General features: G+C 39.1%; 1 pseudogene; it reads right to left on the bottom strand.

Moving 5' to 3' along the window:
* Window positions 1-26,280, bottom strand: part of LOC133067966 (cytosolic iron-sulfur assembly component 2B-like) — a 66,863-nt pseudogene that overhangs the window by 35,215 nt on the left and 5,368 nt on the right.

Below are 26,280 nucleotides of genomic sequence, written 5' to 3' on the forward strand. Positions count from 1 at the left end.
TTGAATTCTATTTTAAATATGCTGGAGAGTTTTCTTCCTTTTTTATTGACTTATGTCCTACTGTGAATCCTTTAAAAAGGGAATAATTAGTTTCTAAATTTAGCCTTTATAAACCCAGATTTTTAAACATTGAGACAGCCTAAAGTAAGGTCCTCTGTGGAAGGGGACAGTCTTCTTTCAAGTGTTTTCTTCTTAACTTTGAAAGTTGCTGAATGTCCTTTTTCAGATCTATGCCAGCTTACTCCCTTTTCCTGTGTTGTGAACAATCAGAGATTTTTTTGCCCACACCATTAAAATGATCTCACTTTTTACAGCAAGAAAAGATTAGAACTGCAGCCTCACAGTAAGTGTTTGTTAAGAACATGTATGAAGACTCCCCCAACTACAACTCTTTTCCAAACACACAAATTAGCATGAATGTTGCAACCCCTCCAAAATATTTTTGTACCACAATTGCATCTTCATTGGCTTTGAAAAATAGCAGTTCATTTATGTGGAAAACAGTTTTTTTTTTTTTTTTTTAAAGCATTGATACCTGTTCTCATATATCTTAGAAACATTCTTTAGCTCCCAAGCATTTGTTCACCCCAGGTTTGGAGGTCCTAAGCACTGGAGAGAATCTGATCATGTTGCCCTCATTTTAAAAATAATACCCAACATGAGTTCAGCCTCGATGTCCCTTTACAAGGCGCCACCCTCAGGTTTTGTCATTCATTTCACATTATATGTGGTGCACTTATATGAATCGGTTTCTTTGCCATCTTTAGGAATTGGTGGCTTTACTTCCCCCTTAAGCAGTTAGCTGCTCATTTTCCTGGGCCGAGTAGCACATAGGGGGCATTTCCATGACTATGTGCATGTGCGCTGCAATTAGCTGACCCGTGTTTTAGGTACACTAGTGTTACCTGGGACAGGTTCAAGTTGCTCTCTAGCACAGTGGGTCTCAAACTAGAGCTCCCTTAGAGTTGGGATAAGCAAAGACTTATTTTTCTTTAATTTTTGGCTGGTCTGGGTCCTCGCGGCTGCATGCGGGTGTTCTCGAGTTGCAGACAGTGGGGGCCACTCTTCGCTGCAGTGGCCAGGCGTCTCATGGCAGTGGCTTCTCCCGGGGGAGAGCACAGGCTCGAGGGTGCAGGGGCTCAGTAGCTGCCATGCACAGGTTCAGATGCCCCGCTGCATGTGAGATCCTCCCAGACCAGGGAACAAATCCACATCCGCTGCATTGGCGGATTAACCACTAGACCACCAGGGAAGTCCAAGCAAAGGCTTTCTAAAGGGCACAGGAGAATGACTAGTGTTTAGGGAATAAAGTTTCACTTTCTCAACCTCCTATGTTATCTTTCCCAGAAATGAGTTTCCTCTGAACTCAATTCTAGGTACGGTGTTTCTTTATCACAGTCTCTTTTGTTGTTAACCTTCTTACTCACACTTAACAAAGAATGACAAAACTTTCAGCCCATTTTACTGCTGAAGATTACCCTGAGCTAAGCAAAGTATAATTTGGAACGGTATGTTTATTATGAGATAAATTGACCCCCCTAAAAAGAACTTTGTGTATCTAATAGTTACTTACTAAATTTTGAAATAGATTAATTCTACTTGAGTAATTTCAGTGTAACTTGATTCAGAAGAAAATTTTGACAACTAGATGTGCATACAAACATGTTTAAAGCTAAGAATTTTGATATAGTGATAAATAGATTTTCACATATTAAACTTAATTAAGGGTAAAAGTCTTTGGGGAAGATGATTGAAAACAGTTTTAGGAATTAAAAAAAAGGATATAAAAATTTAACTATTAAAGAAGGGTTTGTTTGTTTCTGTATTTTCATAAATGGAAGATCATGGGTATCAAATCACTACTGTATTAAATTTCATCAGACATGGGAATGTTTTAATTTAAAGCAGCCATATTTAAAATACAGAAATCATATCCTTTGCAACTATTTACATCTCATGATGCAGAATACTATGTCTCAATTAAAACGTGTGTGAGGGTTCATATCTCTTCTCAAAATTTTTCTAGTAGATAAAAAGACCTCTGTGCTTAGAATGAGTCTTGTTCATTCGACAAGTTGTGTCTGACTTTTCAGGACCCCATGGACTGAAGCAAGCCAGGCTAGAATAGGTCCAGGCACATTGTAAAATGTGCACAAATTATTTTAGGATTTAATTAGGGATCTTGCTACAAGGCACATTCTTAACCACTGACCACCAGTGGAGCCCCAGCATTTGTTTTTATCAAGTCATAGAGAGGGAACAGTTTCTCTGTGACTCTTCCATGATGGTGGTGGTATTTATAGAAAATGTTACAATGTCAGAGAAGAAAAGGTACATTTCTTCTTCCAAAAGAGTGCTCAATCTCACTAGGACATAAAGTAAATGCCCATGAACACTGATGAAAATAAATTGCACAGCCCTTGATCTTTTAGTGAACTGGTAGTCACCTAGGTTTTTACCCCCCTGTTCTATGAGATTGTAATCTAAACCTTGGATGGTTTGTGGGTAGCAAGATTTTATATATATATATATATATATATATATGTATTTATTTTTAGGGTGAGATTTCTTTTCTTAATGTTTTGTTTTTTGCTAAAACTGCTTGTCATATTTATTGGATTCTTTCTTGTTGGTTACAAGTACCAGACAGATAATAAACAACTTATCTAGGAGGAGCTTGGGGAGAATTCTGCCTGCAGGTGGGAGGCAAAAGCATGTGACCTCTAGAGGTCCTTTCCTGAAATATGTTTCCATTTAATACTTTTTTTCCCCCAGAATTTAAAAATTGCTTTCTCTACAAAAGCGCCTCAAGGTGTGAACACAATAAATAGAGACACAATGAATTCAAATATTTTTAAAGGTTTTGTGGCAGCATTAAATACAGAGAAATAAAAGCAACTAAAAAAACAGGATTTCAGCATTATCTAAGCCCACCTGGAACATGTAGATCTCACAAAAGCAAAATGGTTCCACTTTTGCATTGGGACTTCCAGGGGGTAAGCTCTCTGGAAAACATAGATGGACAGGCTTCTTGGGAACTGAATTCCAAAATGATATTTGTGGAAGAAAATTTAGGCCGATGTGGAGGTTACAAAGATGTGGGATTGCATCCTTAGATAAAGACCATCAAGTGTTTCTCTCCTTTAACTTGCCAAATAACTGTGTATATCATGTAACTTTTCTGAGATTCCATCTTTCCAACTCTAATGACAATGACATTGTTTATCCAATACTCACGTCATGGAAAGGTGTAAACTAATATCCAGAAAATATTTTAGATGCATTATATATGAGTTCTGTAAAAATAAACAGTTGGATGGGTGAGAGGCACAGCAATGTCCCCCTCAAGATGTCCAAACACTAGTCCTTGGAACCTGTGAATATGTTGGTTTTTGTGGCAAAAGTGATTGTGCACTTGAGGAACTTGAGATGGTAAGAATATCCTTACTTTTCTGCGTGTGTCTGGTATAATCGCAAAGGTGACAGTGAAAGAGGGAGACAGGATTCTCAGAGGGATTCCCTGTGAACAACCCTCTGTTGCTGCCTTTGAAGATGAGGAGGGACCACAAATCAGGACAAGGCAAGAAATGTCTTCTACCTTAGAACTTCTAGAAGAAACGATGCCTGCGGACCCCTTGATTTTAGCAAAATGAGACTTCTGACTTCCAGAACTGTAAGATAATAAATTTGTACCATTTAAGCCACTGTTTGCTTTAATTTTCTACAGCAACAATAGGACACTAATATAGGTGGTAAAACAAAATTAAGACAGATATATGTGGTAAAACAAATGTAGGTATGAAAACAAACAACCTATTTGGGGTATAAATATAAATGTGGTGTACCCATTATCTAATGGATTGGTTACAGTGTACTTGGTCCTAATGAGAGAAAGGTCTGGTTTTATTCTCTTTATCAACAAGTTTCAGTAATGGAGAAAAAAATAAAGTATAAATGCACACAAAAGGAAAGCTGTGGTTATAGGTCTAATTCTGGCCAAACATGTCAGAAACGTGTTCTGAGGCTTACATGTAACAGAGAAAAGAAGACTGAAAGCTTTAACTTAATTATATTACTAAGGTTATGTTTATAAATATAGGCAACTTTGTATCTTTAAGAATCCCTAGGGATTTCCCAGGGTCCAGTGCAGTGGTTGGGAGTTTGCCTTCCACTGCAGAGGGTGCTAGTTCAGACCCTTCTCAGGAAGCTAAGATCCCATATGCTTTTCAGCCAAAAAACAAAAAACAGAAGCAATGTTGTAACAAATTCAATAAAGACTTTAAAGATGGTCCACATTAAAAAAAATCATAAAAAGAATCCTGATTTGCAAATAAATATGCATAGAAATAGAACTAAAAGTTTTGAAATGCATTTTCACGTAAATAATAGCATTGGATTAATTCATATTTTTGACAGGTATAATTATGTGCATTTACAGAAAAGGAAATTGAGGCTTAGAGAAGTGAAAGAACTTGGTAAAAATCATAAAGCTATTTAAGAAGAAAGTCAGGATTCCATGACCCAGGCATTTCAACTCTCAATTCTAACTTTTAGCTCTAAAAATGCAGGTCAATATGCTAATTTATGAATGGGTCTCTTAGCTGTCAAAGGTGGGAAGATACACTTAAGTAATTTTGAAACCATTTTAATTACTGGTATGACTCTGAAATGAATAAAATTGTTACTAGTTTTGCTGGATGCTTTTTCTTTGCCAACCATGATGGCTCAATTCCAATTTCAAGGCATTGTCTGTGATGGCTACTATTGTTGTCTTAACTATACTTTTCACAAAAGCAGATTGAAACAATTCTAGGTTTATAGTATCAAATGTCATCCTGCAGCATATATTGAATTTCAATTAGTTTTGAAGAAAACAAAAATTGGGTGTGGGCTTGCATGTTCTGTGTGTGAGTGTGAATGTCTGCCAGTATGTGAGTGTATATATGTGTGTGTATTTATGGAATTTGGGCCAGAGGGCCCAAACAAGATATTGAATTAGCTGGTTTTATTTATGATCTTGTAGGTAACTAACATATTTCTTGGAAACCTGAGTCAGAGATGCTTTCTAGTGGTTCAGTAAGTATGTTACAGCACTGTTCCTTATATTTTACTTCACTCTTGCTTTCCCTTTTGGTTTTATTTTGAAATGATTTCTCCCTTATACATATGTTGCAAAAATAATGCAAAGAATCTCTGTATACCTTTCACTCAGATTCTCTAGATATTAATACTCTACTCCTCTGGCTGTATGATCTATTCTCTTTAAATACACATACACATGTATATACATCCATACAAATACATTTACATTAGTATTTCTATACCTGTATTTAAAACATATGTAGCTTCCCACATGGCACTAGTGGTAAAGAATCTGCCTGCCAATGCAGGAGACATGGGTTTGATCCCTGGGTAGGAAAGATCCCCTGAAGAAGGAAATGGCAACCCATTCCAGTATTCTTGCCTGGAAAATTCCATGGACAGAGGAGCCTGGCTTGCTACAGTTCATGGGGTCACAAAGAGTTCGGACACCATTGAGTGGCTGAGCACATGCACATATAAAATGTATATTTATGCATACAGTAAGTCCCCTACATAAGAACAAGTTCCATTCTTAGAGTGCATTCATAAATCCAGTTTCTTTGGAAGCCCAAAAAAGTTAGCCTAGGTACTCAACTAACACAGTGGGTTGTATAGTATGGTATTGTAATAGGGTTATAATACTTTTCATGTAAATAATACACAAAAAACAAACAAACACAAAAAATAAGAAAACATTTTTAATCTTATGGTACAATGCGTTGAAAAGTGCAGTAGTACCAGCTACCCCACTGCTGCTTTTCCACTTGTGTCTGGATACCCTGGGCTTGAAATAAAGATACTGTAGTACTGTACTCCCGTACTCTACACAGTACTGTATACTATTAAAAATTCTGAATACAATTCCAAGTCGAGGGGTGACTCCTTATTGATCACGTTGATCATCACATCCCATTTCCATGGCCTTAGTCCTTTGTTTAGGGTTGGTCTGTGGTCTTCAGAATGCTGGTTAGTGGTTCTGTCCCTCTTCAGGATGATAAATTATGGGTCTATGAGCCCTGATGAAATTGCATTAACCATCTTGCCACCATGAAGCAAGCCAAATTTGGAACTAAGTGCCACAGTGGAAAACAGTTAAGAGAAGAAATGAAATTGGATTCTTGATGGCATCACTGAGACCCTGAACGAAACAAACCCAGACAATTATCCCACCTCTGTTCTTCAAGATGTTGTTGTTGTTTAGTTGCTCAGTCCTGTCCGGCTCTTTTGTGACTCCATGGACTATAGCCCACCAGGCTTCTCTGTCCATGGGACTTCCCAGGCAATAATACTGGAGTGGGTTGCCATTTTCTTCTCCAAAGGATCTTTCCCAACCCAGGGATTGCACTTTTCTGGTGACTCAGATGGTAAAGAATCTGCCTGCAGTGCAGGAGACCTGGGTTTGATTCCTGGGTCGGGATGTTCCCTGGAGAAGGGAATGGCTACCCACTCCAGTATCCTTGCCTGAAGAATTCCATAGACAGAAGAGCCTGGTGGGCTACAGTTCTTGAGGTTACAAAGAGTCGAACATGACTGAAGGACTTACAATTTCACTTTCTTTCTTCTGCATTTCAGGTGGATTCTTTACCATCTGAGCCACCAGGGAATACCTAATGTTCTTCAAGATATACTTATAAGTCAATAAAGCATTTTTATTGCTTAATTCAGACAAGTGGAATTTCCTATTGCTTGCAACTGAAAAATAAATGGGGACTACCATCTCCCTTATTTTAATGATGAGAAAAAATCAAGGAACAGAAGGTTGAACTGAATTGTCTAACATCACACGGGTGATAATTAACTATACCAGGAGTGGAACCCCACGTTGTCAACTCTGGATCCAGTTCTTTTAATTGCGGAGTGTTTGTGTTATGACATTGTTTTCCATTCTGTCATTCTCACAATCTGCCGTTGAGAGCGTTAGAAGGAAAACAAAACCAGAAGACAGGATTTCTGTCTCCCACGATACTATTCTTTCTGGAACTCTTACATCTATTTTCAGTGAGACAAATTAGAAAATTGATTCTTCTTTTCAAGCCCTGATCATCATGGAGGGGCCTCTATTATCCTTGAAGGAGCGCAGCCATAATAACAAGGCCCAGTGATTATTGGATTTGAGTTCACCGCCCTTGCTCAAGAGGAACTATAGAAAAGAGAACACGCTGCAGAATCAGTAAATGCCATATCTAAAAACAGCCCTCAGCTGTGTCTAATGAACATCTGGGACATGTTTCTGCTGAGTGGGGGGAGGGTATGTGGCTACATTAGTTACTGCATTTCATAAAAATTAACAGCTCAAATCTTCAGGTCAGCATGTTTAACAAAAACAAATCGTTTATTTCTAGAGCGTGGAACAGATGTGAATGAGTTTGAAAAATAAGTGTGTCTGTGAGTGTCTGGGGGTCTTTGGTATGAAAATAATAAAAGAGATGTGTTTTCCTGTAAGCGTGTGGTCATGAGTAGAGGCTTTCATGGTGGTCGGGAAGCAGAAACTGAAAGGGGTTCTGCAGGGAGGGGATTGGGGACAGGCAGCCTGGAGGCGATCAAGAGCCTCTTGATGAAGTGAAAGAGGAGAGTGAAAAAGCTGGCGGAAAGCTCAACAGTCAGAAAACTAAGATCATGGCATCTGGTCCCATCACTTCATGGCAAATAGTTGGGGAAACAGTGGAAGCAGTGGCAGGCTTTGTTTTTGTGGGCTCGAAAATCACTGCAGATGGTGACAGTAGCCATGAAATTAAAAGGCACTTGCTCCTTGGAAGAAAAGCTATGACCAACCTAGACAGCATATTAAAAAACAGAGACATTACTTTGCCAACAAACATCCATCTAGTCAAGGTTATGGTTTTTCCAGTAGTCATGTATGGATGTGAGAGTTGGACTATAAAGAAAGCTGAATGCCGAAGAATTGATGCTTTTGAATTGTGTTGGGGAAGACTCTTGAGAGTCCCTTGGACTTCAGCGAGACCCAACCAGTCCATCCTAATGGACATCAGTCCTGAGTGTTCATTAGAAGGACTGATCCTGAAGCTGAAATGCCAGTACTTTGGCCACATGACATGAACAGCTGATTCACCGGAAAAGACCCTGATGCTGGGAAAGATTGAAGGCGGGAGAAGGGGACGACAGAGGATGAGATGGTTGGATGGCATCACCAACTCACTGGAGATGAGTTTGGGTAAACTCTGGGAGTTGGTGATGAACAGGGAGGCCTGGCATGCTCGTCCATGGGGTCAAAAAGAGTTGAACATGACTTAGCGACTGAACTGAACTGAACTGAGCCTGGAGGTGAAGAAGAAGTAACCGGACAAAGCACACACCTAGTCCAAACGTGGGGGTTTGGAGGCCCAGGATACACAAGATCCAGAGGCCAAAGGAATTCAACGTTTTAACTAATATTTTTGCTATTGAGAGGCACAGATTCTTCATCTTTAAATGTATCATAAATGAAAGTCCATCCTTCAGAATTGAAAACATATTCCTGATCCTTGCCCTAACATTAGTGCATGTTTGCTCAGTAATATCCCCCTTTTAACTCCTAGTAGTCCATATCCTTTAAAAATGCTAAATAATGTCATAGAAAGAAAAGAGAGAGTGAAAATATTTTCAGATGCTACCTATTTCTAAAATGATACATCTTCAAAATCCTCAAATCAGAATTTGACAGAGCTGGAGGGACCTTCAGGTTCCTACAGTGCAGTGAATTTGCTTGGAGTCATTTACTGTTTCTATTTCAGATGAGACACAATCGAGACACTCCAAAAAACCACTGTGCCCACAGCAAAAACCACTACAGATCTTACTCCATTTTAACAATCATACCCATACACCCTCCCCACCATCACCACACACAGACTTCACTAACCAACATTTCTTACCCTTGTTTTATTCGGTCAGGAGTAACGTTTTTAGCATTAGTTAGGTTAGCTGCCAAGTCTCTTTACTGTTTTCTAGTTGTTCTATTATCAATGTCACAAAGGAGTCCTTAAGACTCAGGATTATGTTCTCAACTCTGAGGCTGAAGGGGACTGGGGCTGGGTCCTATTAACCTATGAGAACAGAGTTGCATTAAAATACGTCTTTTCTCTGTCCCTGAACATTCTCGAGAGAATTAAAGTGAATCTATCAACTGTCTGAATAAGAGTTCATGAACTCAATGTTGACAGGAAGGAAAAGCAGAGAGGAGAGAGGAGGAGGCGAAGGACAGAACCTCAGGGCACAAGAGCACCAACTCCTCTTTACTTGGCCGAGTTACCACCATTACAAGGGGAGGAGGTTAATCTGTCTGGGCAAGGTGGGTCAGACCCTGTCCACAGAGAAGAGCATCTTTTAGACATTTTTCTAAAGATGTCCTAGGATGGGAGCTTTCAGTGACTCCTAGGAGTATCAGAGAGCCTAGGCATTCATCTGAATGGAGAATTCTTCCTACCACACTGTTGTCCGGATCATCCAGTGGTCCACAAACTCCAGCCCTGGGTCAAATCCAACTGGTGGTCCTTGTTTGTGCTAAGATTGCCTATTCCATTTTTAAGCATTTGAAAAGAATCAGAAAACTAATGTTTCATGACATACAAGAATTAGGTGAAATTCAGCTTTCAGTATCCATTTGCTGATATCCACTTATGCTCATTCATTTACATGTGGTTGCTCCCACGCTGCTGATGGAGGGCCTATGGCTCACAAAAACTTTGTTGTTGTTGTTGTTCAGTCACTCCATCATGTCTGACTCTTTGCAACTTAAAATGGACTGCATGCTGCCAGGCTTCCGTGTCCTTCACTATCTCCCAGAGTTTGCTCAATCTCGTGTCCACTGAGTTGATGATGCCATCCAACATTCTCATCCTCCATGGACCTCTTCTCCTCTTGCCCTCAATCTTTCCCAGCATCAGGGTCTTTTCCGATGAGTCGACTCTTCACATCAGGTGGCCAAAGTATTGGAGGTTCAGCTTCAGCATCAGTCCTTCCAATGAATATTCAGGGTTGATTTTCTTCAGGATGGACTGGCTTGATCTCTTTGCAGTCCAAGGGACTCTCAAGAGTCTTCTCCTGCATCACAGATCAAAAGTATCAAATTTTTGTTGCTCAACCTTCTTTATGGTCCAACTCTCACATCTATACATGACTACTGGAAAAAGCCTAGTTTTGACTGTATGGACTTTTGTTGGCAAAGTAATGTCTTTGCTCTTCAATATGCTGTCTAGGTTTGTGATAGCTTTCCTTCCAAGGAGTAAGCATCTTCTAATTTCATGGGGGCAGTCACTCACAAAGCCTCAAATATTTACTTTCTGTCCCTTTACAGACAACACCTGCTGGCCCATTGGCAGAGGACATGCAGGATCATATAGGAGGAAGCCACATAGTAAACAAGATGACCGTACAAATTCAGAGGTCTGAGGACAGTCTCTCCAGACTTTATTTAAGGAGCACAAAGGGATGACTGAAGATTTCTCAGGACAAAAATCTATTAGTATCAAACAACACTAAGCTGAGAGACTACCCTCAATAATTTATTCAGTCATGTACTCATTCAGCACCTTTATTAAGCCCCTCCTACATATTAAAGATAGTATCTACCAACTAGGTCCTACTGTAGAGCACAAGAAGCTCTGCTTAATGTCATGTGGCAGTCTGGATGGGAGCGGGTTTGGGGGAGAGTGGATACATGTGTACGCATGGTTGAGTCCCTTTGCTGTCTTCCTGAAAGTGTCACAAGTTTGTTAAATGGCTCTACTCCAATCTATAATAAATAGTTTAAAAATATATAGTATCTTAGGTGACAGGAGGGGTAGAGGAGCTTAAGGTGGGAAGGACTCTCCTCTTGTTAAAGGTTAGATTTCTTGGATCTCAAACAGACTTCTTCCCTAAAAGCTATTTCCCCCTCAAGTCATATATAAATATCTCTGATTCAAGCACACACACTCTTCCTCTCTCAGTTTTAGAATGAAGGATGATATCTGTCACATAAAAACATCTCTCTTGTATATGCAGGAAACCAAACCAAAGCAAAACAAATCCCGTGACAACAACAAAAAAACCCACCAAAGAACAAACAAAAAGTTTTCCCTTCCTAGTTTCTTATGGGTCTTTAGTTTTTTCTGCCCGATGTAAAGGTGTTAACTTATCTCTGTAAAAACCTCTTTTGTGCAGAAGGACTTCTTAATATATATATATATATATATATATGTATTAAAAAATTTTTTTAAAATTTGGCTGTGCCAGATCTTAGTTGCAGCATGTGGGATCTTTAGTTGTGGGATCTAGTTCCCAGACCTGGGATCAAACCTGTGCCCCCTGCATTGGAAGCTCTGAGTCTTAGCTACTGGATCACCAGGGAAGTCCCCTTCGAAGGTCTTTTACATGGACAAATGCATTTGTCTTTTGCATTGTACTAATTAATACTTTCCATTACTAAGTATGCATTACTATGTATCAATATTATACTATTTACTTGCATTCATTACATTAACTTATTATTAACACATAATTTGCAGATGAATAACTCAAGGCTTTGGTAGCTCTGCTGGTAAGTAGCCAAGGTGAGGCCCCAAACCAGGTGATCCAATTCTGAGCCTAATTATTCTTTTTCTTGGCAACTGAAAAATTATCTATTTTCTATCTGCGCTCACATAGTGTCTTGGTTAAGAATGGAAGAAATAAGAGGGGTAGAGTGCTAAGAAATGGATTCTCAAAGTTAATTGGCTGTTGACTGGAAAAATTATAATTTCTCTGAGCTATTGGCTCCACCCTGCGTAAAGCAATAACCTGCTTTTACTAAAGGGAGACAGATGATGTGCTATAATAAAAAGTGAACTAAATTAAGCCACAGAACATCTGGTTCTAAGTCTGCTTTGCAGTGATGAGCTACGTGTCCTTCAGGTATTGAGTGAGTCACTTCAGATCTCTGAGCCTCAGTTTTTGTTTTAGTTTTGTTTGTTTTTGGTCTGTAAAAGCAAAGTGTAGAATTACTTACACTTCTAAGTTCTTTCCAGGTTTTATACTCTGAGCTTCCAAAATTTTTTTCATGTTTTTGAATCAGTGTTAATTGTTTTAAAGATGTCAATTTTATCCACAAATTGTATTAATGTAATGATAATTCATTTAAACTAACATTACATATAAAGTGCATTTTAAAAAAAGAAATAATAGTTTGTAATAAAAGGAAAATGTTTTACCTTGACCCGATCTGGTTCTCTCTCTAATTTCAGGAAAGGGAGTGAAAACTGCAGTAGAACCCTATGGCTTCAGTTCCTACTTCTTCCTGCAAGTGGTCCCAAAAGAGACCTGGGCCTTCAATGATCTTGAGACAGGCTGGGACCTGGGACCTGGAACCCGTTGCTGCAGTGCTTGCACCTGGGCAAATATCTCCACAAGCAACAAACTACAAAGAACTTATCCATATAAGGAACTTTAGTTCTTAACTTGCATGCACAGTTGGGGCAAATTCTGTATAAAAAGATACAAAAAGACCAAAAAGCCCAATTGCTACTTCTGAAGAGCCAGGAGAAAAAATCAGGGTGTAGGGAGCTGTAGTGTACTGTGCATGCCCCCCCTCACTCAACACCATGAAGGGCTGGGGAGAATACCTAAGTCACCCCTCCGGTCTGACCCCTGGACCTGGCCCTGTTCTAACCCCACATAATGAACCAGCTCCCCCACCCACCTTAAGGAGTGAACAAACGAACCTGTTACTTGTTCTTGCTCCCCTCTGTGGCAGTAGGGGCCCCCGATAAAGCCTTGCTTGAATTTCTTGTCTGGCCTTGGATCAATTTCTATTGATTAAGGAGGTCAAGAACCCTAATCGATATCAATTTCACCCTCCTCTGACCCTCTAGTGTCAACCAAGGGTCTGACTTGGCTTGAGCCCAGTCTATCTCATGGCATCTTATTCTTATTATAAACTGTGATTCTGTTACTTAACTTTTAATCAACTGCATGAAGTCTTCTTCTTGCCTACCCAATTAGATCCTGAGCTCTTTGTGTGGGAATGTGACCCATGTCTTGTACCTGGAATCTCTGGAGAACTGATGATAATGTTTAGCACATGCAGAGTTGGTGCTCTGTAGGCAGTTCTCCATAAACCTCCCGCATTAATATGCATCCAGCAGGTTGAGTGAATAAAATCTTAGGAATACACATATTTCAGATGCTTATCCTCGACACTAAAATATTGTTGATATTGGTATAATGTACACGTTCCTTTGGGGCTTCCCTGGTGGCTCAGTAGTAAAGAACCCACCTGTAATGCAGGAGATGCAGGAAATGATGTGGGTTTGATACCCGGGTCAGGAAGATCCCCTGGAGGAAGGCATGGCAACCCACTCCAGTATTCTTGCCTGGAGAATTCCATGGACAGAGGAGTTGGGCAGGCTACAGTTCGTGGGGCCACTAAGAGTTGGACATAACAGAGATGACTTAGCATACATGCATGCATGTGTTACTTTATCTCTGGAAATATGTATCTGTTTGTTGGGACCCTCAATAGAAGGTAAATCAGTGTTGACTAAATTATTCTTTTTCTTCTAACACCCTACTTTTGACCAAAGCTTATTGTTCTTAGAATTACAGTTTTTTTTAAAAAATGTTTCCCTAAACAGTATAAGCAAAAACCCAGTATTAGAAAGAGAGGTTCCATTGCATTGTTCTCTAATCTTCTTACTTTATTTTTGACTCCCATTAATATGTGTACATCAATTCATTCATGTCATGTTTTGGTCTCTGGATTTGGGGCAGCATCCTGACACAGAGATTCCTGGCAGCGGTTCTTGTAAGCAAAGAATAATTTGGTTTAGGAATTGCTGACTTTTAAATTATTAACCCCAGAGCACACCAGGAAAAAGGAGGGTTTCCTTAGCAAAATGATAGAATCACAGCCTTTTCTCTTGAAGTTGTCAACATTCAATGTGAAAGATTGTTTGATGTTGCTAAGGTTGAAAAACACCCTTCATTTTTTTGTCTTAAATAAAAGCCTTTGTTTCTCAGTTTGATATTTTTCATGAATAATTGGAGACTGGGGAAATTGAAAAGGATTTTTGTCTTTGGCTGAACTGAAGTGGTAAACATTCTTGGAAATCAAAACCTGCAAAACAGCAAGTACTTTCTTTTTTTTTTTTTTTCCAACTGTTTAAACATAACCTGGATATTGGGAGGCAACAAACAAGACATAAATGAAACCCACAATAGCAATGGGATATCAACATCAGATTTTATAAGGTCACTAGGAAAGTGTTTATCCAGGTCTCTGTGGTCTATTTACAATGCAATAGCTATCATCCCAGAGTATGTTTCCTGCTTAGTCCAAGGACGATCTCTGCAGATCACCTAAATAGGTATTCAGTCTCATCAAAGCTTACAAATCCAGGCATTGTATCTTGTCATTACCAACAGTTCAGTGTTTGTCATGTGAACTGATTCATGCTATCTGCCCACTCTCTGTGGGTCAACTTAATAAGTAATAACAACAACAACAGTAATAATAACCACAGCAGGTACCATTTAAAGAATACCAATTTGCCAGGCATGCACCCTAAGTACTACAAGAATTGTGTCTGAATTTATTTTTACAACACACTTTCAAAATAGACACTGTGAGTTCCATCACACAAATGAAGTATTTGAAATGAATAATTTCCTCCAAGACAGACATTAATGGTGACAGAGCTTGAAATAAAACTCAGGTCAGTTTGGCCCCAAGGGACTTGCTAAATTGTATTCTTAGGATGTTTTGAAATCTACATGAGATGGACATGCTTGGAAGATGAAAAATTAAAAAAAGGCAAATATGGTTTCTAAATACTGAATGAATGACCATGAATACTGAATGAATGTTCAGGGAAGGGATTAAGAATAAGTTCAATCGAGGGGACTCAGTGGAGGAGGTTGTGGGAATGGGAGGTGGGACTAAGAAATATCCTTATTCATTAGTTCGACAGAACGTTTAACATTTTTTAAAAAAACAATTATTATTGGAGTATAGTTGATTTACAAATCTGTCTTAGTTTTAGGTGTACAGCAAAGTGAATCAGTTATACATGTACATATATCCCCTCTTTTTTAGATTCTTTTCCCATGTAGGTAGTTACAAAGTATTGAGTAGATTTCCCCATGCTATATAGTAGGTCCTTATTAGTTACCTATTTTATATATAGTACTGTGTATATGTCAGTCCCAATCTCCTAATTTACCCCTTCCCCCCCAAAAAATGTAACATTTTGATGTGAGAGAGAGATGGTACAGACCAGTGCAGTTGAAGAAATTCTCTTTGATTTGCTCTGTTCCTCTGATTGATGGAGACAGATCTTTCCCAGTCACACCTGCCCTTGCAGCTAACTTCCAACCAGAAAAGAAAATCAAGAAGAAAATATTTCTTTAAGCAAATGCTCATTCCATAGCTCCTCCCAAATGCTTTAACCTGAAGATCATGGGTGAAGAAGAGAATGAGATGTAATGACTTGGTGTAACTATGACCATCCTTCCACTGGAGGCATGAGGGCCAACAAAGAGGGAGACAGGATGGAAAAACTCTAAAAGGGAGACAGAGGGGCACAGGGTGGTGTCAGAAACACTACACATGGTACCGACCTGGGGTCTTGTCTGGAGAGGCTGTGAGTGACTGAAATGAGAGGAAATCTATGCAAGTTGAAGTCAGTGGGAGGTGTAGAAACCCTCAGGCAGGCAGCAAATGGCCAGGATGGTACATGTGGTCTAAGACCAAGATAATGTACTGGCTTTATAACTTCAGAGGTTCACAGCAGATGTAACAAGGATGTCTGACAGTGAATGGGTTCATTTCAGGAATGCTGCACCAGAAAGCAAGATGAGAGAAGGTAGAAAAACCTTCAGTTTCAAATGAATTAGCAACCAGAAGAAAGTCAGATAGCAGATCTCTGCTTGTTATGTGGGGTGCAGTTCTTTGTCTTAATCTAATCACAGAAGGTAAAGACATGGAAGAAGGGGGGCGCAGATAAACATGTGCTGAATACTCCGGAGACCCAGCTAACAAAAGAATGAGCTCAGCAGCTAACATTCCTACAGCAGGAAATAGATTCTGGAAGCCTGGACAAAACGGCAGATTTCAAACAATGTAGTTTGGAGCTAGTTTGAGGCTGGCCCTAGTGTGCGGTGGTTCAACATCTCAAAAAAAAAAAATTATAAACTAAAAATAAATATAAACTAATTATGAAATAAGGCAGGGTTCATCCTTTATTTTGTTATTTGTTTGTTATTTAGTATCTCTGAAAACCTACCATGGAGACTTGCACAGACTAAGGCGTAATCAATGATTTTTAATTGGTTAGCCTAATGAAAATATGAATCAAAGAGATATGTAGGCAGACACAAAAATGGTAAATGGAAATAATGTGTCCTTTAAGGGAGAGAAGAAGAAAAGGCTTCTTCTTCTAGCTTTCACTCTGTGCTGTCTGACCCCAGCTAGTTGAAATGCAAATGGCATGAGCTTGGTGGAGGGATGCGTGTGTTAGTGAGAAACTTTTCATCTGTCTGCTGACACCCTAAAGGGACGAGAGCCTGCTGCACTGACAACTCCGATCCATCAGGCAAATGGGTACAGCTGTCACGACACGGCAACTGCTCAGCCGTCACTGGCAGAGATACTGGCAGTCCTGGAAATCTGAGCAGCATTGCTGAGGTCAGAGGACCCAGTCCTGAGAGAACATAAGCCTACAATTGCACAAGAATCCACCTGCCAATGCAGGAGATGCAAGACACTCAGTTCGATCCCTGGGTCTGGAAGATCTCCTTAGAGAAGGAAATGACAACCCACTCCAGTATTCTTGCCTGGAGAATTCTCTGGACAGAGGAGCCTTGCAGGCTACAGTCCACAGGGTGGCAAAGAGTCAGACCCAACTGAGCGAGTGTGCACGACATATACAAGGGAAGGAAGAAGGGAACCAGAGGAGCGGAATAACCCTAGGATACAAAACAAAGGAATATCCCCAGCATCTAACCCCGACGGAGAACAAATCCTGGGAGAAAAACAACTAGTTTTAAAGACAGTGGGACTTCCTTGGAGGTCGAGTGGATAAGACCCTGTGTGTTCACTGCAGGGGGCTTGGTTTTGATCCCTGGTTGGGGAACTAAGATCTCACAGACACTAACTTACCACGCTTAATGACTCTTTCTTACTAATGGGTTAGAGTCCTTCTGGAAAGAAAGACTTAAGTCCCAGCTGCTTGCCTCCTTGCCTCTGTCAATGCAGTCTTCCAGTGTAACAGCATTAGTAACCCCTGAGAACCTGTAAGAAATGCAAATTCTGGGGCTACATTCTGGACCTATTAAGTCAGAAACTCTGGGATTGGGGCACAAAGATCTGCATTTTAACAGGCCCTGGAGGCAATGATTTGAGAACCACTGGTCTAATCTGTGACTGAGCAACTGTTCCCTTAAACACTTCTCAGTCTGAACCATCTGAGGGACCCATGGAGTGGATCTAGGGTCAGGACCACTGCCCCATTTCTTGGAATAAAGACGTTTGTGACTCTAGTGGACACGGGTTAATCCTGACTGTTGTTTCCGAAAGAATTTGTTCAAACTGCTCTCAACATATAATGTACAAAAGTTAGAAACATAGCTCATGTAAATATAAAATTAGCCCATGTCAAAGATTTTATTCAGTCTATTAATTGACGTGGAAACTAGTAAGGTGGTAAAGCTGAGCAACTGGGTATTTGTAGCCAATTAACAATAAAAGAGGAATGTTAGAATAAGATTAGAAACAAAATGTTTAATGACCTTCAGGGCAATAAAACCACAGCTTTGGAAGTTATTTTTTTCTGTGTAACATAAATCATTTGCATTGCTACAAGATACAAATCTATCAGTTAATACAACTCTGCAGAGTCTGGGCTCTTAACAGTAAACAGTAAAATCAGCATGATGCTACAATAGCCTAGAAAATTAAATACTTCTTGGGTGGGCCTGTTGAACAATGCTCCAGAATGACGTGGATAGGACAAGGCAGGCATCCTCAGGGCCTTCTTTATAAGTCTCGGAACGTTTTGTTAACATGACAGCCCTAGTCTTTAGGTTCTAACTCTTGGTGTAGTTGGGTGGACATCTGGCTCATTAACCTGAGAAACATGCATTTTTGCTTGTCTCTGGCTGCACATTCAGTGTGAGTGTGTGTGGCAGCAGGCGTTCCACTTTATCACTACTAGGGTCCAGGCCTGGTGCCATCTCCCTGTTTCTCCGTAACCCTCTTGCACCACCTTCGTGTGTGGTTATTTTCTTCTCCCAGAGGCCACTTGCTGAGAACCTCAGCCAGTGCTGGTTCAAGTTCAGAAGGAAACAGTTCAGGGGAAACTTCCATGTGCTTTAAGGTCCTCACAAGGGAACTTGATCACAGCTAGGGATTTTTCTTTTCTTCAAGATGCTGATCTTCTCTTTGGTAAGCCAGGGGACACTATTTTTACACAAGGAGTGAATTTCAAACATTAGAACTAAAAAGACACAGAGAAGGAGCATGTGGCCCAAATCCTGATGGACAAGCTGCTAAACAGCAGGAGCCGAGGAAAGGCAAGACCTCAAAGAGAGAGGCAAGACACCTGCCGAAGACTTCCCTACATTTCATTCTTCCTAGCAGAAGAGCTGAGAAACACCCAGATCTGGCTGTCACCTTCAATCTACAATCTGCCCATTGTCGCTATATAGCAAGGCTTCTTACCTGAGAGCCATGAACTTTCAAATCTGAAGACAGAATTCAGGGGGTCCAAGAATTCAGATGAAGACAAATTTTTGTTTTCACTAAATTCAAATTGGAATTGAACATTTCTTTCCATCGTTAATGAGAGCCACAAACTCTAGTAGTATTAGCGGTACTTGTGACTTTGTTATGGATATTTCCACATCACTACTTTGCCTCCCTGTTTGATTTTTCTTTAAGTGTTAATAAAGAAGCATATGTATAACTTTATGCCTCCTTTAAAAAGATTTTGATAACTGTATTTTGATATGAATAGTTTGCTGTATAAGCCTATGTGTTTGATTGTGTGCATTGAAAAACATTATTCTAAGACGAGATTCATACGCTATGTCAGATTTCTGAAGGGGTTCATGGCACAAAGAAGCTTAATAATCCTTGCCTATTGTAACTTCGAACAAATGAAAACAAAACAAAAATCGGTTTTGTTTAGTTTGCTGCCTACTTGAGCTTTGCTGGTTTTGTGGTAATATTTTCTTTTGTATCAACTAAAATTGGAAAACAACACGCCCCTGGTTATTATGTACTATATTCTTTTCCTCCTGAGATGATATATACATAGTTTCTTTATTTTTGAAAACATTTTTGGTATTTAAAGGTATAAAGCAATGTTTATGGTTAGGATTCAAGGCAAGAGTCATTCTGAATATTTCAGGAAGTCCCAGCACAAACTCAAGCAATGAATATCCATGCATTAATGAGAACCCAGGCAACTAGTCTTTTTGACCTCACTAAATCCTTTTCAGAGCAAGAAGCTTTCATTCTTCTTCAAGCCTCAGGTGGCAGATCAGGGGCAAAATAGTCTTTCTTCACAATTATGTGCTTCTACAGTCATTGTCTATTAGGGGAATAAGGGATAATAAAAAGGATGTGATTTTAGTTTATGATCAAACTGGATTTTTTCCTTCATTTTTTATTTATATTCAGTGTTAGCCTGCAGAAACTCTTTTTTAGAAAAAAAAAGGGACAAAGACAAGTATTTGTCCTCCTCTTCTTTTCCAATTTTGCTAAGAGATGAAAAGCCAGGCAACAAAGGCTTTTACTCGCAACCACTTTAAGACTTAGGGTCAGAAGCTGAGAAATAAAGTATTCAGAAGAAAAAGAGCTGAACTCAAATGCTAGCTTTGCTACTTGCTGACTGTGTGATCAAAAACGTGTTATTTAATCACTCAGGCTCTCATGCGGTTTGAATGTTTTTACTAGGTAAGTAACTGTAAGGGTCATTGCAAATGGAGTCCGTGTTCAGATAGACCCCAGGGCTTCATTTGCCCTTTTTAGCTGGCAATATAGAAAAGGATATCTAAGCACCTTAGGGGAAGGGAAGCTGGAGGAAGTGGGACACGGAGAAGGAAGACTTGGATCTGGTCTCTGCATCTGGTTTTCCACTATGGAAACTGTCATCTCTCCTGTAGAGGGGTACTGGAGGCCCAGAAGAGAGGGCTCTGTGAGACCCAAGACACAGACATCCTAGTGTCCAGGTAAAGAACAGGAGAGAGACCAGGATAGGTGTTCCAAGCCTTTGTTTCCTCAAGGAAAACATCCTGAACTCCAGAGCAGTCAGGATGGAAGGGTAGAAGGAGATGCTAAGTATCACTTAGGTTTCTTTGGGATGGGGAATCAGTACAGTGTATCCAGAGAACTTGCATGTCAGGAGGCAGGATACCACGTTTAAGGGGAGGATGGCTCTCCACTCACCAGTGACTTTATGATCATTGGATACCAGTGAATATGAGGGCATTAAATAACCTGCATTTCTTTCACTATTACCTATGCTCACCCTTGGGTCCTCCCAGAAATGATGGGTCTAATGAGCAAGGGGGGATCTTGATGTACTTGACCATAAAGGTGGGGGCAATGAGCTGGCAGATTCTGAGTTACTTCTATTCATGTTCCTTATTCACAGGCTGGAGGGGAAACGTGGACTGCATGAAGATAAATTAGAGGTAGTGTACTGTGAGATATCTTTTTAAGCTGTAAAGCCTTAGAAAATGTGAGTTTGGGGGGTATTAATCTTTTCCAGAAAATTTGGCAGCACCTTGTGGTTACTAAATAAATGCCTGTTGGTTAAATGAAGGGATAAACACAAAAGAACTAATTTTAGGACCCAAGGAGATTGATCAAACTAATTTATACCAATATTTCAGCTAATCACTGTAAAAAAGAGAATGTTTATTACATTTGAAGATCAACAAAACAATTATTCCTGTGCCTCTTATAAACCCAGCGAAAGGGATAAATGATGGGGAACAAGAGAGAAGAAAGTGGAGGACTGGTTTGGTCACCTAACACATTTTCTCCTTCTCTGTGAAAATAATACCCACAGGTCCTGTCTTTCACTGCTTTTCATGTTCTACTTTCAACCATTTAAGATTCCTATTGAAGGCTCTTCACCGAATTCATACCCATATATTTTCCAGTTCTTTCTATATTGAGAATCCAGAAAGATAAAAGTAAATGTAGTTTGATGACATTTTAAGTCTTTTTAAATGAGAAAGCTCCACTGAAGTTTCTTTTTTGAAAGGATGTGCAAATATTCAATAATTACTTTATGGTTTACTAGTTAAGTAAAAAACATCTGCCAACAAAATATCAAGTGGGTTTAGGACTTCCCCCAGTCAGTTTGATGATGCACAATGCTTGGATCCTTTTTGGAAATGCTCATAGTTTGAAGTAGATCAGGATTAGCTACACATCTAAAATCACCTCTACAATCTCACTAACAAAGTGTAGTAGAGGAAAACTTCAGATCGAATTCTATCACTCACATAGCCATTTATTGAGCAAACACCCATTGTAAGGAGGCAAAAAAGCTGTTCATGCAACAAGTTATGAAAACTCAGTGAATTTCTGACTCCCTGTTAGTTTAGGGTGATCCAGCTACACTGCTATAAAAGATTTATCCAAGACAGTCACCATAAGTTTACAAAGTCAATATTCTGTTATGCTTATAGTCTTTATTAGCCAAATAGAAATCCCTCAACTCTACGGCTGGCCAGGGGAGCACTTAAGCAGGGGTCCCCAGCCTTTTTGGCGCCAGGGACCAGTTTCGTGGAAGACGATTTTTCCACAGACTGGGGAAGGAGGGAATGATTTGGGGATGATTCAAGCACATAACATTTATTGTGAACTTTATTATTATTACATCAGTTCCACCTCAAATGATCAGGCATTAGATGGGAGGTTGGTGACCCCTGCACCTAAGGAATAGGCCTCAGGTGTCTCCTCATGGTGCACGTGATAAGCTGCTCTATACCCCAAAGATGGAGGGATATATATATATCCATAAAAAGATGGAACATGTCTAAAATAATTTAGCTAATCCACAAAGCTTATATCACCACTAAATATGGAAATACACACACATACGAACATATTTATGTTTACGTATGTATATATACAAACACATTATAATAGCATTAGCTAGATTTGGGGTTAAGAAATAGATAATAAATATTTTAAGCTTTTCAGTCTCTTGCAATGTATATGAAGCATTGTCTATGTTACAATGACTCAGCCTTGCCATTACAGCATGAAAGCAATCAGACTATAAGAAAAAACCTGAGTGTGTTATGACACCATTTCTGAATAACAAAATTTGAATTTCATACAATTTTCACATATAATGAAATGCTATTTTTATTTTGATTTTTTAAAACACTTAAAGATGCAAAACTATTCTCAGTTCACGGTTGTGGACAATCCTCAAATATGAAGTGGGCAGTCTTTGATCTACAGGTTGTAGTTTGCAGATTTCTCATCAAAACTATAAAACTTTAAAGTCAAGTTCTGCCTTTATAGTTGTGTCCTGTGACTGGAAAAGATGAGAAGTGAAAAGACAAAAATGGGAGAACATGTATTTGTAGGTGTTACCTAATTTACTTATTACAAAATCTCTTGGAGTTATATACTATATTATTTTCACCATTTTATACAAGTGGGAAGGGAGGCTCGAGTACTTTTTAAATATAGAAAGCGGGTCAAGTACAGGCCTATCCGATTTCAAATTTCATGTGCTTTCCTCTTCAAGGTCATGCTTGAGGGTTTTCCTGTGGACACTTGGACCTTTTATAGGGGAGAGGGTCTGAGCTATTTCTTTTCACAGTTGTTGTGCTGCCCATTTCCAGAGGTGTCATTCCTATTTTGTTATGTGTGAACGTCCCTTTGAGCACATGGATTGCAGTGTGGATTAAGTTGCTTGACTTTGTACCAAGAGTCTGCCCAGGATTTTTTTTTTTCTTCTTGACCTAGTAGATTTTTGAAGGCCATGAGAAACACTAAAAGGCTCAAGCACTGAACTGACATGACCAAATTTGTGTTTTAGAAAGTTGTGTTGCGATTTGGAGCTGAGTTTCAGAACAAGAATTCAGCACCAAATGAATCATTGATGTAACCAACTTATGTAACGAAAGAAAATGTAACTGTAAAAGCAGATAGTCATTTGAAATGGTAAAAGTACATTATAAATTTTAGAAATGGATGTATATATTTTATGTGCAAAGGGTACTGGTGTAATCTGTATAAAACACATAACAAAAGAAAACTACTACATGCTTTATTTACATTTAACCTAAATGTTACATAAGATAAATAATAATTACATTCATTTTCTTTTATTTCCTGGGATTTTTGAAATAGAGTCAAATCCACATGTTCTCCAGAAGTACAATTTTACTTATAAAAATTCACATACTTTTGACTCAGAAATACCACCTATAAGCCTTATTTCTTTTATGTGAAACAATGTATGCACAGTATATAAATTTCAGAATTGCATATAAAAGTAGAATCATTGGGAAAAAAATCTAAACTTCATCAATATAAGTCTGGTTAAAACAATTATTCCGTATCCATATGATGAAACTGTGTGGGGAACACATGTAAATCCATGGCTGATTCATGTCAATGTATGGCAAAAACCACTACAATATTGTAAAGTAATTAGCCTCCAACTAATAAAAAAAAAAAAAAAGAAACTGTGTATACTTTTAAGAGCGAGATGGTTTTGTTTACATTGCTATTGAAAGAGTTATAATGTACATTATTTAATTTTTGAAAATTTTCTATGAATCATGTTTTATCCCAAGTAACAAGGATTCTTCCAAATTAAATAGCAAATCAAAGGTTAAAGACATAATATTAATACATGCTGGATATGAGTCAACATTCAATCTTAATTTCAAAATACTTTAGGTACTGATGACTGGAAAAATCTTTCTGAATTTTATAATTTTTACTTATTATTTATTCTTTTAAAAAACTTTGAGAACTATTTCTTCTTGGCCATGCTGGGTATTTGTTGCTTTGCACGGGCTTTCTCTAGGTGTGGCGAGCAGGGGCTGCTCTAAAGTTGCAGTGTCTGCGCTTCTCAACGCGGTGGCTTCTGTCATCGTGGAGCACAGGCTCTAGAAGCGTGGCTTCAGTAGTGGTGGCATGCGGGCTTAGTTACCCCATGGCATGTGGAATCTTCCCAGTCCAGGGGTCAAAACCATGTCCCCTGCACTGGCAGGCAGATTCGTATCCACTGTGTCACCAGGGTAGTCCTGTATTTATTTATTCTTAACTGAAGCATAGCTGATTACAATATTATATTAATTTAAGGTGTATAGCATATTAACTATTTTGCAGATTGAAAGTAAAGCAAAAGTGTTAAGTCATATCCTACTCTTTGCAACCCCATCGGCTACTGTAGCCCACCAGGAAGCTTGGTCCATGGAATTCTCTGGGCAAGAATACTGGAGTTGGTTGCCATTGCCTTCTCCAGGGGATATTCCTGATCCAGGGTTGGAATCCGGGTCTTGCCCATTGCAGGTGGATTCTTTAATATCTGAGCCACCAGACTATACTTCATTGAAAGTTATTACAAGATGGTGACTATAATCCCCTGAGTTATACCATATATCCCTGTTGCTTAGGCATCTCCTAATCTCATGCCCTTCATGTGGACCTCCCCTCTTTCCTCTTTTTACTGGTAACCACTAGTTTGTTTTCTTTATCTGTGAATCTGCTTCTGTTTTGCTGTATACATTTGTACTATCATTTAGATTCTACATGTAAGTGCTTTTGTCTTTCTAATTTATTTCACTGACCATAATATTCTCTAGGTTCATCTATATTGCTGCAAATGGCAGAATTTCATTCTTTTTTATGGCTGACTACTATTCCATGTACATATATTACATGTATAAAAAAACTTCGTCTGTTGTTGGACACTGGCTATTTCAGTGTTTGATGCTCAGTTCTTACTGTTAATATATATCTGCCTTTCTGAATGGGATTGTCTCTTTCCTATAGATTTTTACTTCTTTTCCATTCAGAGAAGATCCTTCAATATTTCTTTTAGAGTAGGTTATGGGTTTTAGCTTTTACTTGTCTGATAATTTCTTTATCTGTCCTTCTATTCTAAATCATGAGGCTTTCCTGGTAGCTCAGCTGGTAAAGAATATGCCTGTAATGCAGGAGACCCTGGTTCGATTCCTGGGTCAGAAATATTCTCTGGAGAAGGGATAGGCTACTCACTCCTGTAGGCTTGGGCTTCCCCGGTGGCTCAAATGGTAAAGAATCAGCCTGCAATGTGGGATACCTGGGTTTGATCCCTGGGTTGGGAAGATCCCCTGGAGAAGGGAAAGGCTGCCCACCCAATATTCTGGCCTGGAGAATTCCATGGACTATACAGTCCATGTGGTCACAAAGAGTCAGACACGACTGAGCGACTTTCACACCTCATACACGTTCTAAATTATAATCTCACTGGGTAGTTTTTTTCTAGGCTGCAATTTTTTCCTCTTTCAGCATTTTTAACATATCATGCCTTTCCATTCTGGCCTGCAGAGTTTCTTCAGAGAATCAGCTTTAGGGGGATTCCCTAGTATCTGACCCTTTGTTTTTCTCCTGCTACCTTTAGAATTCTCTTGTTATCTTCAATATTGGCCATTTTAATTATACTCTGTCTTGGTTTGGGTCAGCTTGGGTTCATCTTGTTTGGGACCCTCTGTGCTTCTTGTACATGGATATCTGTTTCCTTTTTCAGGTTTGGGGAGTTTTCAGTCATAATTTCCTGAAATACATGTTTTATCCCCTTTCTCTCTCTTCTCCTCCTGGGGCCCCTACAATGTGAATATTTGTCTTTTCCAACAAATCTCTTAAAATGTTTTCTTTTTTAAAAAAATGTTTTTCTTTTTGCTGTTCGGATCGAGTAAATTCTCCTATTTTATCTTCCAGATCACTTATGCGTTCTTCATGTATCATTCAGTGATCTGCTATTCATTCCTTCTGTGTCTGTGTGTGTGTGTATGTGTTTATTTCAGCTATTGAATTCTTCGTTCCTATTCTGGTCTTTCCTGTATTATTTAGTTTCCTGCTGAAGTGTTTCATTGTTTACCTCAATTCTTTTAGCAATTTTTATTGGCAATGTTTTGAATTTTTTTACCTGGTGACTTGTTTATTTTGGTTTTATTATTTAGCAATTTTTATTGGCAATGTTTTGAATGTTT

The sequence above is a fragment of the Dama dama genome, chromosome 2 (genome assembly GCF_033118175.1).
Source record: "Dama dama isolate Ldn47 chromosome 2, ASM3311817v1, whole genome shotgun sequence".
In the NCBI taxonomy this organism is placed as follows: Eukaryota; Metazoa; Chordata; class Mammalia; order Artiodactyla; family Cervidae; genus Dama; species Dama dama.